Source organism: Ranitomeya imitator, chromosome 4 (genome assembly GCF_032444005.1).
Source record: "Ranitomeya imitator isolate aRanImi1 chromosome 4, aRanImi1.pri, whole genome shotgun sequence".
NCBI classification, from domain to species: Eukaryota; Metazoa; Chordata; class Amphibia; order Anura; family Dendrobatidae; genus Ranitomeya; species Ranitomeya imitator.
The window spans coordinates 258,864,124-258,878,591 of NC_091285.1; positions in this window are offsets into that span (position 1 = coordinate 258,864,124).

A 14,468-nucleotide genomic window follows, 5' to 3' on the forward strand; every position below is an offset into this window, starting at 1 on the left:
CTGAAACCTATTTCATTTCTGTGTTTGTGACTTCATCTTAACTCACAGTCAATATATGTGGGGGGCTGCCTTTATCTTTGGGGAATTTCTCTGAGGCAAGGTAGGCTTTATTTTCTATCTCTAGGGCTAGTTAGCTCTTAGGCTGTGAAGAGGCATCTAAGGAGTGTCAGGAATGCTCCACGGCTATTTCTAGTGTGTGTGATAGGATTTGGGGTTGCGGTCAGCAGAGCTCCCACTTCTCAGAGCTTGTCCTTTGTTGGTTTAACCATCAGGTCTTTTCGGGTGCTCCTAACCACCAGGCCACAGCAGTACAGCTGGCCCAAAGTATTAATGCATCTCAATAGAGGGATAAGAGAAGTTCTGAGACCATTTTTTTTTCTTTGCAGTGTGTTTTGTCTTTCTTTTCCCCTTAACCTCTGGGTGGTTCAAGACACAGGTGTAGATATGGACATTCAAGGTATGTCCCCTTGTGTGGATCATCTCACTGCAAGAGTACAAAATATTCAAGATTTTGTGGTTCAGAATCCGATGTTAGAGCCTAGAGTTCCAATTCCTGATTTGCTTTCTGGGGATAGATCTAAGTTCCTGAATTTCAAAAATAATTGTAAACTGTTTCTTGCTTTGAAACCTCGCTCCTCTGGTGACCCCGTTCAACAAGTAAAAATCATTATTTCTTTGTTGCGTGGTGACCCTCAAGACTGGGCATTTTCCCTTGCACCAGGAGATCCTGCATTGCGTGATGTAGATGCGTTTTTTCTGGCGCTTGGATTGCTTTATGATGAACCAAATTCAGTGGATCAGGCAGAGAAAATCTTGCTGGCTTTGTGTCAGGGTCAGGATGAAGCGGAGGTATATTGTCAGAAATTTAGAAAGTGGTCTGTGCTTACTCAGTGGAATGAGTGTACCCTGGCGGCAATTTTCAGAAAGAGTCTTTCTGAAACCCTTAAGGATGTCATGGTGGGATTTCCCACGCCTGCTGGTCTGAATGAGTCTATGTCCTTTGCCATTCAGATCGATCGGCGCTTGCGGGAGCGCAAAGCTGTGCACCATTTGGCGGTATTCTCTGAGCATAGGCCTGAGCCTATGCAATGTGATAGGACTTTGACCAGAACTGAGCGGCAAGAAAACAGACGTCAGAATGGGCTGTGTTTTTACTGTGGTGACTCCACTCATGCTATCTCCGATTGTCCTAAGCGCATTAAGCGGTTCGCTAGGTCTGCCACCATTGGTACGGTACAGTCTAAATTTCTTTTGTCCGTTACTCTGATTTGTTCTTTGTCGTCCTATTCTGTTATGGCATTTGTGGATTCAGGCGCTGCCCTGAATTTGATGGACTTGGAGTTTGCCAGGCGCTGTGGTTTTTTCTTGGAGCCCTTGCAGTATCCTATTCCATTGAGAGGAATTGATGCTACGCCTTTGGCCAAGAATAAGCCTCAGTACTGGACTCAATTGACCATGTGCATGGCTCCTGCACATCAGGAGGATATTCGCTATTTGGTGTTGCATAATCTGCATGATGTGGTCGTTTTGGGGTTGCCATGGCTACAGGTCCATAATCCAGTATTGGATTGGAAATCTATGTCTGTGTCCAGCTGGGGTTGTCAAGGGGTACATGGTGATGTTCCATTGCTGTCAATTTCGCCTTCCACTCCTTCTGAAGTCCCTGAATTTTTGTTGGATTACCGGGATGTATTTGATGAGCCCAAATCCAGTGCCCTACCTCCTCATAGGGATTGCGATTGTGCTATTAATTTGATTCCTGGTAGTAAGTTTCCTAAGGGCCGACTGTTCAATTTATCTGTGCCAGAGCACGCCGCTATGCGGAGTTATATAAAGGAATCCTTGGAGAAAGGTCTTATTCGCCCGTCGTCATCACCGTTGGGAGCAGGGTTCTTTTTTGTGGCCAAGAAGGATGGTTCTTTGAGACCTTGTATTGATTACCGCCTTCTTAATAAGATCACAGTCAAATTTCAGTACCCTTTGCCGCTGCTGTCTGATTTGTTTGCTCGGATTATGGGGGCTAGTTGGTTCACCAAGATAGATCTTCGAGGGGCGTATAATCTTGTGCGTATTAAACAGGGCGATGAATGGAAAACAGCATTTAATACGCCCGAGGGCCATTTTGAGTACCTGGTTATGCCATTCGGGCTTTCTAATGCTCCATCTGTATTTCAGTCCTTTATGCATGACATCTTCCGAGAGTACCTGGATAGATTCATGATTGTATATTTGGATGATATTTTGGTCTTTTCAGATGATTGGGAGTCTCATGTAAAGCAGGTCAGGATGGTGTTACAGGTCCTTCGCGCAAATTCCTTGTTTGTGAAGGGGTCTAAATGTCTCTTCGGAGTTCAGAAGGTTTCGTTTTTGGGTTTCATTTTTTCTCCTTCTACTATCGAGATGGACCCTGTTAAAGTTCAGGCCATTTATGATTGGACTCAGCCGACATCTTTGAAGAGCCTGCAGAAGTTCCTGGGCTTTGCTAATTTTTATCGTCGCTTCATCGCTAATTTTTCTAGTGTGGCTAAACCGTTGACTGATTTGACCAAGAAAGGTGCTGATGTGGTCAATTGGTCCTCTGCGGCTGTAGAGGCTTTTCAGGAGTTGAAGCGTCGTTTTTCTTCTGCCCCGGTGTTGTGCCAGCCAGATGTTTCGCTCCCGTTTCAGGTCGAGGTTGATGCTTCTGAGATTGGAGCAGGGGCTGTTTTGTCGCAAAGAAGTTCTGATGGCTCAGTGATGAAACCATGTGCCTTCTTTTCTAGAAAGTTCTCGCCTGCTGAGCGCAATTATGATGTTGGCAATCGAGAGTTGTTGGCCATGAAGTGGGCATTCGAGGAGTGGCGACATTGGCTTGAAGGAGCCAAGCATCGCGTGGTGGTTTTGACGGATCACAAGAATTTGACTTATCTCGAGTCTGCCAAACGGTTGAATCCTAGACAGGCTCGATGGTCGCTGTTTTTCTCCCGTTTTAATTTTGTGGTTTCGTACCTTCCGGGCTCTAAGAATGTGAAGGCTGATGCCCTGTCAAGGAGTTTTGTGCCTGACTCTCCGGGTGTTCCTGAGCCGGCGGGTATTCTCAAGGACGGGGTAATTTTGTCTGCCATCTCCCCTGATTTGCGGCGGGTGCTGCAGAAGTTTCAGGCTGAGAGACCTGACCGTTGTCCTGCGGAGAAATTGTTTGTCCCTGATAGATGGACTAGTAGAGTTATCTCTGAGGTTCATTGTTCGGTGTTGGCTGGTCATCCTGGAATCTTTGGTACCAGAGATTTGGTGGCTAGATCCTTTTGATGGCCTTCTTTATCACGGGATGTGCGTTCTTTTGTGCAGTCCTGTGGGACTTGTGCTCGGCTAAGCCCTGCTGTTCTCGTGCCAGTGGGTTGCTTTTGCCCTTGCCGGTCCCGAAGAGGCTCTGGACGCATATTTCCATGGATTTTATTTCAGATCTCCCTGTCTCTCAAAGGATGTCTGTCATTTGGGTGGTTTGTGATCGCTTCTCTAAGATGGTCCATTTGGTACCCTTGTCTAAGTTGCCTTCCTCCTCTGATTTGGTGCCATTTTTTTTCCAGCATGTGGTTCGTTTGCATGGCATTCCGGAGAACATCGTCTCGGACAGAGGTTCCCAGTTTGTTTAGAGGTTTTGGCGGTCCTTTTGTGCTAAGATGGGCATTGATTTGTCTTTTTCTTCGGCTTTCCATCCTCAGACAAATGGCCAAACCGAACGAACTAATCAGACTTTGGAAACATATCTGAGATGCTTTGTTTCTGCTGATCAGGATGATTGGGTGTCCTTCTTGCCTTTGGCTGAGTTCGCCCTTAATAATCGGGCCAGCTCGGCTACTTTTGTTTCGCCGTTTTTCTGTAATTCTGGTTTTCATCCTCGTTTCTCTTCAGGGCAGGTTGAGCCTTCGGACCGTCCTGGTGTGGATACTGTGGTGGACAGGTTGCAGCAGATTTGCACTCATGTGGTGGACAATTTGACCTTGTCCCAGGAGAAGGCTCAACGTTTCGCTAACCGCCGACGCTGTGTTGGTCCCCGACTTCGTGTTGGGGATTTGGTTTGGTTGTCGTCTCGTTATGTTCCTATGAAGGTTTCCTCTCCTAAGTTTAAGCCTCGTTTCATTGGTCCGTATAAGATTTCTGAAGTTCTCAACCCTGTGTCATTTCGTTTGGCCCTTCCAGCTTCTTTTTCCATCCATAATTTGTTCCATAGGTCGTTGTTGCGGAGATACGTGGCGCCTATGGTTCCCTCCGTTGATCCTCCTGCCCCGGTGTTGGTCGAGGGGGAGTTGGAGTATGTGGTGGAAAAGATTTTGGATTCTCGTATTTCAAGACGGAAACTCCAGTACCTGGTCAAGTGGAAGGGTTATGGTCAGGAAGATAATTCCTGGGTTTTTGCCTCTGATGTTCACGCTGCCGATCTAGTTCGTGCCTTTCATTTGGCTCGTCCTAATCGGCCTGGGTGCTCTGGTGAGGGTTTGGTGACCTCTCCTCAAGGGGGGGTACTGTTGTGAATTCTGTTATCGAGCTCCCTCCTGTGGTCATGAATGGTACTTCGGCGAGTTTTGTCCATGGACTCCCTCTGGTGGCTGTGAGTGGAGCTGCTGCTTCTGAGGTTCCTTCCACAGGTGAAGTGGTTTATTCCTTGGCTGGCTGCTCTATTTAACTCCACTCAGATCGTTACTCCATGCCAGCTGTCAATGTTCTTGTACTGGTTCAGTCTGCTCTTGGATCTGTCGGGTGTCCTGTCTACTCCAGCAGAAGCTAAGTCCCGGCTAGTTTTTTTATTTGTTCTTTGTTTTCTTGTCCAGCTTTGCTATCATGATTTTGCTTTGCTAGCTGGAAGCTCTGGGATACAGAGTGGCATCTCCGCACCGTGAGTCGGTGCGGAGGTCTTTTTGCACACTCTGCGTGGTCTTTTGTAGTTTTTTGTGCTGACCGCAAAGTTACCTTTCCTATCCTCAGTCTGTTTAGTAAGTCTGGCCTCCCTTTGCTGAAACCTGTTTCATTTCTGTGTTTGTGACTTCATCTTAACTCACAGTCAATATATGTGGGGGGCTGCCTTTTTCTTTGGGGAATTTCTCTGAGGCAAGGTAGGCTTTATTTTCTATCTCTAGGGCTAGTTAGCTCTTAGGCTGTGAAGAGGCGTCTAGGGAGTGTCAGGAACGCTCCACGGCTATTTCTAGTGTGTGTGATAGGATTAGGGGTTGCGGTCAGCAGAGCTCCCACTTCTCAGAGCTTGTCCTTTGTTGGTTTAACCATCAGGTCTTTTCGGGTGCTCCTAACCACCAGGTCATAACAGAGGCCTTCCTCATTGTCTTAGAGAGCTTAGTGGGTTCCCAGTGGGCTGAAGTGATGGCCCCCTTCCTGATGGGAGATACCCAGAAAGCCTACCTGGACCTCAATCGGGACGATGCCCTGGACTATGGGAATTTGCAATGTGAGATCCTTGCCCGACTGGGGGTTAACGCATATGTTTGTGCACGACGGGTATTCCAATGGTCTTTTGTGGAGTCTCGCCCCGCCAGTTCCCAGACACATGACTTGCTGCAGCTAGTTAAAAAATGGTTCCAGCCTGAGACCTTAAATCCATTCTAGATGGTAGAGAGGGTGGTGGTCGACAGGCTGGTGAGGGCTCTGCCAGCAGCCATACAGCATTGGGTGGGACAAGGGGACCCGGGCACTCTGGACCAGCTGGTAGGACTGATTGAGTGGTATACAGCCACTCAGGACTTTATACGGGACACTGCTCCACTTCGGCTGTCACGTAAGGCCCTGCCAGCTCAGGAGCCTGGGAAAAGTCCATGACCTTCCGCTGGGGCCAAAGTGGACAGAGCCTGTACTGAGGGGGTAACCCAAAAGGAGAGTGACAACAGACCCATGTCCCCTAAATCGGCCCCAAAGTCCCCTCGTAGTGTAGCTATTAATTGTTGGATGCGCCAAGGGCCCAGACATATGGCTGCCAACTGCCCCCTGACAAATGAACCCATGGACTGCGGGTATATATGCCATACATCTATGTATGCCCAGCCAGTCTGCACCGCCACTACCGGCACCATCAGCAGGGAGCCTCAACTGTGCCAGGTACTCATCAACGGAGGCTCTCCTGGACTTGGGGAGCTTAGTGACTCTGGTTCATAGGTTTATTGTTACCAGGGACAATGTCAATGGATGTAAAGTGGGACTGCTGACTGCGGCAGTTAATTTTTCCACGTTATGTGGGGACATTAAACATGTGGTGGGAGTGGTGAAGACCCTTCCATATGGGACTGTGTTGGGAAGAGATTTGCCCCTGTTATGGTCCCTGTGAATAACCAGGGTTAACCCACCCAAGGTAAATGTTATTCCAAGCGCCGGATCCCAAAGATCCCGAGTCAGGGATACCTGCCGTATGGGCCAGCAACCTAGGGACAGAGTGTAACCCCGATAGGTTTCCCCTAGAAATATTGGCAGGGGAGGTCGAGAAGACCCCACCGATCCCTGAGCAGGAGGTGTTCCCTGATAAGTTTGGGACAGCTCAGCTCCTGGACCCCACCCTGGCCCAGGCATAAGGAAGGGTGATTGAAATCAATGGAGTAGCCGGGGGGGAAAAATGGACTCAGGCCACAATGTGCACGAGGAAACGGCAGGGGTACACACATGTGGGTGAAATATAGTATATAAATAAATATCACGGTCCCAAGATGAGACCCGACCAGAATCTTACTAGTAATTAGAACAATATGTGATGCTACAACCAGCCATGCAGAGCAAAATATACAGCATAAAGTCATGCATCTATAAATACCATAATATGGCTAATATTCAAATATGCATAGTTACCTGAGCATGCAGGGAAGAGCGTTCACCCACAGTGTGTACCCACCCCAACACGCGTTTCGGCGTGATAGCCTTTCTCAAGGGGTATTGATAGCCTTTCTCAAGTGTATACTGTCGATGTAAAGTAGTCTGAGAAGCTCTTCCTATGTCATTATTGGTTCAGGCTGATGCTTTCCCACCCCCGCTTCCTGCTACCTGCAGATTTGCCTCATGAGATTGGCTGAGATTGACACAAGACTATAACAGGATCACCATTTATCAATGCATGATCAGCTGAATTCAATAGATAGAACAGAAAGGTTATAAAGTACAGACTATCCTCATATGGATAAAGAATGTTGTCAGGTAACTGCCACACATAGACTGAGAGTAGAAAAACTATAGGGGAAAAAAAGTGCACAAGTTTACACCTGGTCATCTAATGGTTAGACGGAGACCTGGAGAGGTGTACAACCCACGGTGTCTTGTACCCACTCTTGAAATTTGGTGGAGGATCGGTGATGACCTGGGGATGCTTCAATGAGGCTGGAATTGGGCAGGTTGTTCTTTGCAAAGGACGTATGAATCAAGCTGCATACAAGGTTATCCGGGAAAAACAGTTGATTCCTTCTGCTTAGGCAATGTTGCCCAACTCAGAGGACTGTTTTTTCCAGCAGGACAAAGCGCCATGCCACACAGCTAGGTCAATCAAGGTGTGGATGAAGGACCACCACATCAAATCCCTGTCATGACCAGCCCAATCTCCAGAACTGAACCCCATTGAAAACCTCTGGAATGTAATCAAGAGGAAGATGGATAGTCACAAGCCATCAAACAAAGAACTGCTTACATTTACCAGGAGTTGCATAAGGTCACCCAAAAGCAGTGTGAAAGACTGGTAGAAAGCATGTCAAGACGCATGAAAGCTGTGATTAAAAATCATGGTTATTCCACAAAATATTAATTTCTGAACTCTTCCTGAGTTAAAACATTAGTATTGTTGTTTCTAAATGATTATGAACTTGTTTTTTTTGCATTATTTGAGGTCTGCAAGCAATGCATTTTTTTGTTATTTTGACCATTTCTCATTTTCAGAAAATAAATACAAAATGTATTGCTTGGAACTTCGGAGCCATGTTTTTCAGTAGTTTATAGAAGAAAAGAACAATTTACATTTTACTCAAAAATATACCTATAAAGAGAAAAATCAGACCAACTGAAAATTGTTCAGTGGTCTCTTAATTTTTGCCAGAGCTATATATGTGGGTGTGTATATGTATATACATATAAACAAAGACAAAGTGTACGCGATCCCTGTTTTGCAATCTGTAAAGAAGAAAACCCCCAGACAATTGAAAGAAAAAACATTTCTGGTATTGTCACTTCCATGATGGTCTGAAATAAAAAAAATAATGATTACATTATTCAACCAACCTGATAAATGCTGTTTAAAAAATAAATAAAAATTCAATTTTAACTCCTTTTTAATTACCTTGCCTCCCACCTACAGGTACCGTCACATTTAGCGACGCTGCAGCGATCTAGACAACGATGCCGAACGCTGCAGCGTCGCTGTGTGGTCGCTGGAGAGCTGTCACACAGACAGCTTTCCAGCGACCAACTATGCAAAGTCCCCGGGTAACCAGGGTAAACATCGGGTTACTAAGCGCAGGGCCGCGGTGCGCGATGTGCCGGCGGTGTAGGGAAGCATTGCGCAGGGAGGGGGCTCCCTGCGGGCTTCCCTGAGCCCCCCCGCAGCAACGCGATGTGATCGCGTTGCTGCGAGGGTCTGCTCACCTCCCTCCCTGCTCCAGGCCCGGATCCAAGATGGGAGGGAGGTGGCTTCACAGAGCCTGCACAGAGCAGGCACTGTGAAGCCTGCAGTGCTGCATGTCAGATCGGTGATCTGACAGAGTGCTGTGCAAACTGTCAGATCACCTATCTGTGATGTTCCCCCCTGGGACAAAGTAAAAAAGTTAAAAAAAATTTTTTCCAAATGTGTAAAAAAAAAATAAAAAAAAATATTCCTAAATAATGAAAAAAAAATTATTCCCATAAATACATTTCTTTATCTAAATAAAAAAAAAACTATAAAAGTACACATATTTAGTATCGCCATGTCCGTAACGACCCCACCTATAAAACTGGCCCACTAGTTAACCCCTTCAGTAAACACCGTAAGAAAAAAAAAAAAAAAGAGGCAAAAAACAACGCTTTATTATCATACCACCGAACAAAAAGTGGAATAACACGCGATCAAAAAGACAGATATAAATAACCATGGTACCGCTGAAAACATCATCTTGTCCCGCAAAAAACGAGCCACAATACAGCATCATCAGCAAAAAAATTAAAAAGTTATAGTCCTGAGAATAAAGCGATGCAAAAATAATTATTTTTTCTATAAAATAGTTTTTATCGTATAAAAGCGCCAAAACATAAAAAAATGATATAAATGAGGTGTCGCTGTAATCGTACTGACCCGAAGAATAAAACTGCTTTATCCATTTTACCAAACGCGGAACGGTATAAACGCCTCCCCCAAAAGAAATTCATGAATAGCTGGTTTTTGGTCATTCTGCCTCACAAAAATCGGAATAAAAAGCGATCAAAAAATGTCACGTGCCCGAAAATGTTACCAATAAAAACGTCAACTCGTCCCGCAAAAAACAAGACCTCACATGACTCTGTGGAACAAAATATGTAAAAATTATAGCTCTCAAAATGTGGTAACGCAAAAAATATTTTTTGCACTAAAAAGCGTCTTTCAGTGTGTGACGGCTGGCAATCATAAAAATCCGCTAAAAAACCCACTATAAAAGTAAATCAAACCCTCCTTCATCACCCCCTTAGTTAGGGAAAAATTAAAAAAATGAATTTATTTCCATTTTCCCATTAGGGCTAGGGTTAGGGCTAGGGTTAGGGTTAGGGTTAGGGCTAGGGTTAGGGCTAGGGTTAGGGCTAGGGTTAGGGCTAGGGTTAGGGTGAGAGTTTGGGTTGGGGCTAAAGTTACGGTTAGGGTTGGGGCTAAAGTTACAGTTAGGGTTTAGTTTACATTTACAGTTGGGAATAGGGTTGGGATTAGGGTTAGGGGTGTGTCAGGGTTAGAGGTGTGGTTAGGGTTACTGTTGGGATTAGGGTTAGGGGTGTGTTTGGATTAGGGTTTCAGTTATAATTGGGGGGTTTCCACTGTTTAGGCACATCAGGGGCTCTCCAAACGCGACATGGCGTCCGATCTCAATTCCAGCCAATTCTGCGTTGAAAAAGTAAAACAGTGCTTCTTCCCTTCCGAGCTCTCCCGTGTGCCCAAACAGGGGTTTACCCCAACATATGGGGTATCAGGGTACTCAGGACAAATAGGACAACAACTTTTAGGGTCCAATTTCTCCTGTTACCCTTGGGAAAATACAAAACTGGGGGCTAAAAAATTATTTTTGTGGGGGAAAAAAAAGATTTTTTACTTTCACGGCTCTGCGTTATAAACTGTAGTGAAACACTTGGGGGTTCAAAGTTCTCACAACACATCTAGATAAGTTCCCTGGGGGGTCTAGTTTCCAATATGGGGTCACTTGTCGGGGGTTTCTACTGTTTAGGTACATTAGAGGTTCTGCAAACGCAATGTGACGCCTGCAGACCATTCCATCTAAGTCTGCATTCCAAATGGCACTCCTTCCCTTCCGAGCCCTCCCATGCGCCCAAACGGTGGTTCCCCCCAACATATGGGGTATCAGCATACTCAGGACAAATTGGACAACAACTTTTGGGGTCAAATTTCTCCTCTTACCCTCGGGAAAATACAAAACTGGGGGCTAAAAAATAATTTTTGTGGGAAAAAATTTTTGTTTTATTTTTACGGCTCTCCATTATAAACTTCTGTGAAGCCCTTGGTGGGTCAAAGCGCTCACCACACATCTAGATAAGTTCCTTAGGGGGTCTACTTTCCAAAATGGTGTCACTTGTGGGGGGTTTCTACTGTTTAGGTACATTAGGGGCTCTGCAAACGCAATGTGACACCTGCAGACCATTCCATCTAAGTCTGCATTCAAATGGCACTCCTTCCCTTCCGAGCCCTCCCATGCGCCCAAACAGTGGTTCCCGCCACATATGGTGTATCATCGCACTCAGGACAAATTGGGCAACAAATTTTGGGGTCCAATTTCTCCTGTTACCCTCGGGAAAATACAAAACTGGGGACTAAAAAAATAATTTTTGTGGGAAAAAATGTTTGTTTTATTTTTACGGCTCTGCATTATAAACTTCTGTGAAGCACTTGGTGGGTCAAAGTGCTCACCACACCTCTAGATAGGTTCCTTAGGGGGTCTACTTTCCAAAATGGTGTCACTTGTGGGGGGTTTCAATGTTTAGGCACATCAGTGGCTCTCCAAACGCAACATGGCGTCCCATCTCAATTCCTGTCAATTTTGCATTGAAAAGTCAAACGGCGCTCCTTCCTTTCCGAGCTCTCCCATCCGCCCAAACAGTGGTTTACTCCCACATATGGGGTATCAGCGTACTCAGGACAAATGGTACAACAACTTTGGCGGTCCAATTTCTTCTCTTTCCCTTGGGAAAATAAAAAATTGGGGGCGAAAAGATAATTTTTGTGAAAAAATATGATTTTTTATTTTTATGGTTCTGCATTATAAACTTCTGTGAAGCACTTGGTGGGTCAAAGTGCTCACCACACCTCTAGATAAGTTCCTTAGGGGGTCTACTTTCCAAAATGGTGTCACTTGTGGGGGGTTTCAATGTTTAGGCACATCAGTGGCTCTCCAAACGCAACATGGCGTCCCATCTCAATTCCTGTAAATTTTGCATTGAAAAGTCAAACGGCGCTCCTTCCCTTCCGAGCTCTCCCATCCGCCCAAACAGTGGTTTACCCCCACATATGGGGTATCAGCGTACTCAGGACAAATTGTACAACAACTTTTGAGGTTCAATTTCTTCTCTTACCCTTGGGAAAATAAAAAATTGGGGGCGAAAAAATAATTTTTGTGAAAAAATATGATTTTTTATTTTTACGGTTCTACATTATAAACTTCTGTGAAGCACTTGGTGGGTCAAAGTGCTCACCACACCTCTAGATAAGTTCCTTAGGGGGTCTACTTTCCAAAATGGTGTCACTTGTGGGGGGTTTCAATGTTTAGGCACATCAGGGGCTCTCCAAACGAAACATGGCGTCCCATCTCAATTCCAGTCAATTTTGCATTGAAAAGTCAAATGGCGCTCCTTTGCTTCCGAGCTCTGTCATGCGCCCAAACAGTGGTTTACCCCCACATGTGCTGTATCGGTGTACTCAGGACAAATTGTACAACAATGTTTGGGGTCCATTTTCTCCTGTTACCCTTGGTAAAATAAAACAAATTGGAGCTGAATTAAATTTTTTGTGAAAAAAAGTTAAATGTTCATTTTTATTTAAACATTCAAAAAATTCCTGTGAAGCACCAGAAGGGTTAATAAACTTCTTGAATATGGTTTTGAGCACCTTGAGGGGTGTAGTTTTTAGAATGGTGTCACACTTGGGTATTTTCTATCACATAGACCCCTCAAAATGACTTCAAATGAGATGTGGTCCCTAAAAAAAAAATGGTGTTGTAGAAATGAGAAATTGCTGGTCAACTTTTAACCCTTATAACTCCCTAACAAAAAAAAATTTTTGTTCCACAATTGTGCTGATGTAAAGTAGACATGTGGGAAATGTTACTTATTAAGTATTTTGTGTGACATATCTCTGTGATTTATTTGCATAAAAACTCAAAGTTAGAAAATTGCGAAATTTTCATAATTTTCGCCAAATTTCCATTTTTTTCACAAATAAACGCAGGTACTATCAAAGAATTTTTACCATTGTCATGAAGTACAATATGTCGTGAGAAAAAAATGTCAGAATCACTGGGATCCGTTGAAGCGTTCCAGAGTTATAACCTCATAAAGGGACAGTGGTCAGAATTGTAAAAATTGGCCCGGTCATTAACGTGCAAACCACCCTTGGGGGTAAAGGGGTTAATTACATTTTTCATTAAGAAAAACATTCTTGTAACAATATGTGACTTCATACAGAATAGAAGTAAGAAAAATATATTAGCCAAACATACAGGTAGAAGAGACAAACCGCAAAAAAAAAGGAAAAGGAGAAAACGGAGAAGTTAGCACTCTGCAGTCAACGAACCTAAATATTACTATGTGGTGGTAGTTAGCTAAATTGAAAACCTAAAACATAGTCACCATTAGGCTACATTCACACAACAATATTCTCGGTCAAAGTGCTGTCTGTGAAAAAAAGCACTCGGACCAATGTTATTTATCAAAAGGGCTGTTCAGCTGATCTTTTATTTTCATGGACCGAATGTCTGCCTTAAATAATGGTACCATTGCCACATTTCAGACAAGAGTCGCCTATTCAAGTCTATGGTTACATAAAAAAAAGATCCTAAACGAATTAACCATATGGTTGGGGGTCACACTTAACGTATGAAAAATCGGTCCGAGTCTCCCTGCCGAGAGTCGCAAGAGTGTAGTGTGAGTGTCATGCGAGTACAATCCGACTTCTCACACCCAGCATCCGATTTACATCCAAATGCAGTGCGATTGCTATCCGATTGCAATGCGACTTTAAGATGAGCATATATATATTATATATATATATATATATATATATATATATATATATATAGAAAAAAATTGGTACAGCATCCAGTATTACCTTAAAGTGTGCAACGCTTTCCTGACCACTGAACCAGTGACCTCCAAGCATAAGAACAAAAAAAGGAAAACAGCACAAAAAATAATTAAAGAAAAAATGAACTTTAATGCCTGAATGGCGTGGCGACGTTTCGGATATACTATCCTTTCTCAAGCCCAAAAAGGAAAAAAAAGAGCATGAACCGCACATCCCAAATCATACGTTGATCTAAAGCCGCTAGGCAAAAACTTATATACTGAACATGAGGTTTTCAGTTTAACATTCTGATCAGACTGTATGAAGCCCACTGCCACTTCACGGCAAACCTCGTAGTGGGTCCTATCGCCCTAACGGAGCGGAGCCGTGCGGCGACCACCGCCACAGCGGCCACGCACCAGCAGGGCGGACGGCCTGTTGCCCCACAGCACCCATACTGCGAGACTGAGCGCCCATGACTCCAGACCGCGCTGCCCCACCAGCACAAAGCCATAGCAACAATGGCCGCCACACAGCACCAGCACCAAAATGAAAGGAGCATTGAAACTCACCTTCCTCCAGCTCTTCAGTGAGAGCCAAAATGGGCTAGGCCCTTTACTTTGCAGTCTCCTGCTAATTAAAATCACCTGTGCTAAATGGGAGGAGTACTGGTCCAAGAAGAAGACTAGAACATGCTTTGCAAAAAAGAAAAAAAAGAGCATGAACGGCACATCCCAAAATCATAATTGATTGATCTAAAGCCGCTAGGCAAAAACTTATATACTGAACATGAGGTTTTCAGTTTAACATTCTGATCAGACTGTATGTAATATATATATATATATATATATATATATTGTAAGGAGGCTAATGGCAATGTAATCAATGGGAAGTATGTGTCACAGGGATGGCTGCTCCCTGTGATGTATCCCGGGGTATTTTTCTTTAGTGCAGGTAAACACTAAGTTGTCGGTTAGCGCACCTAGGTCCGGATTGCGGGTACCTATGAGAGATG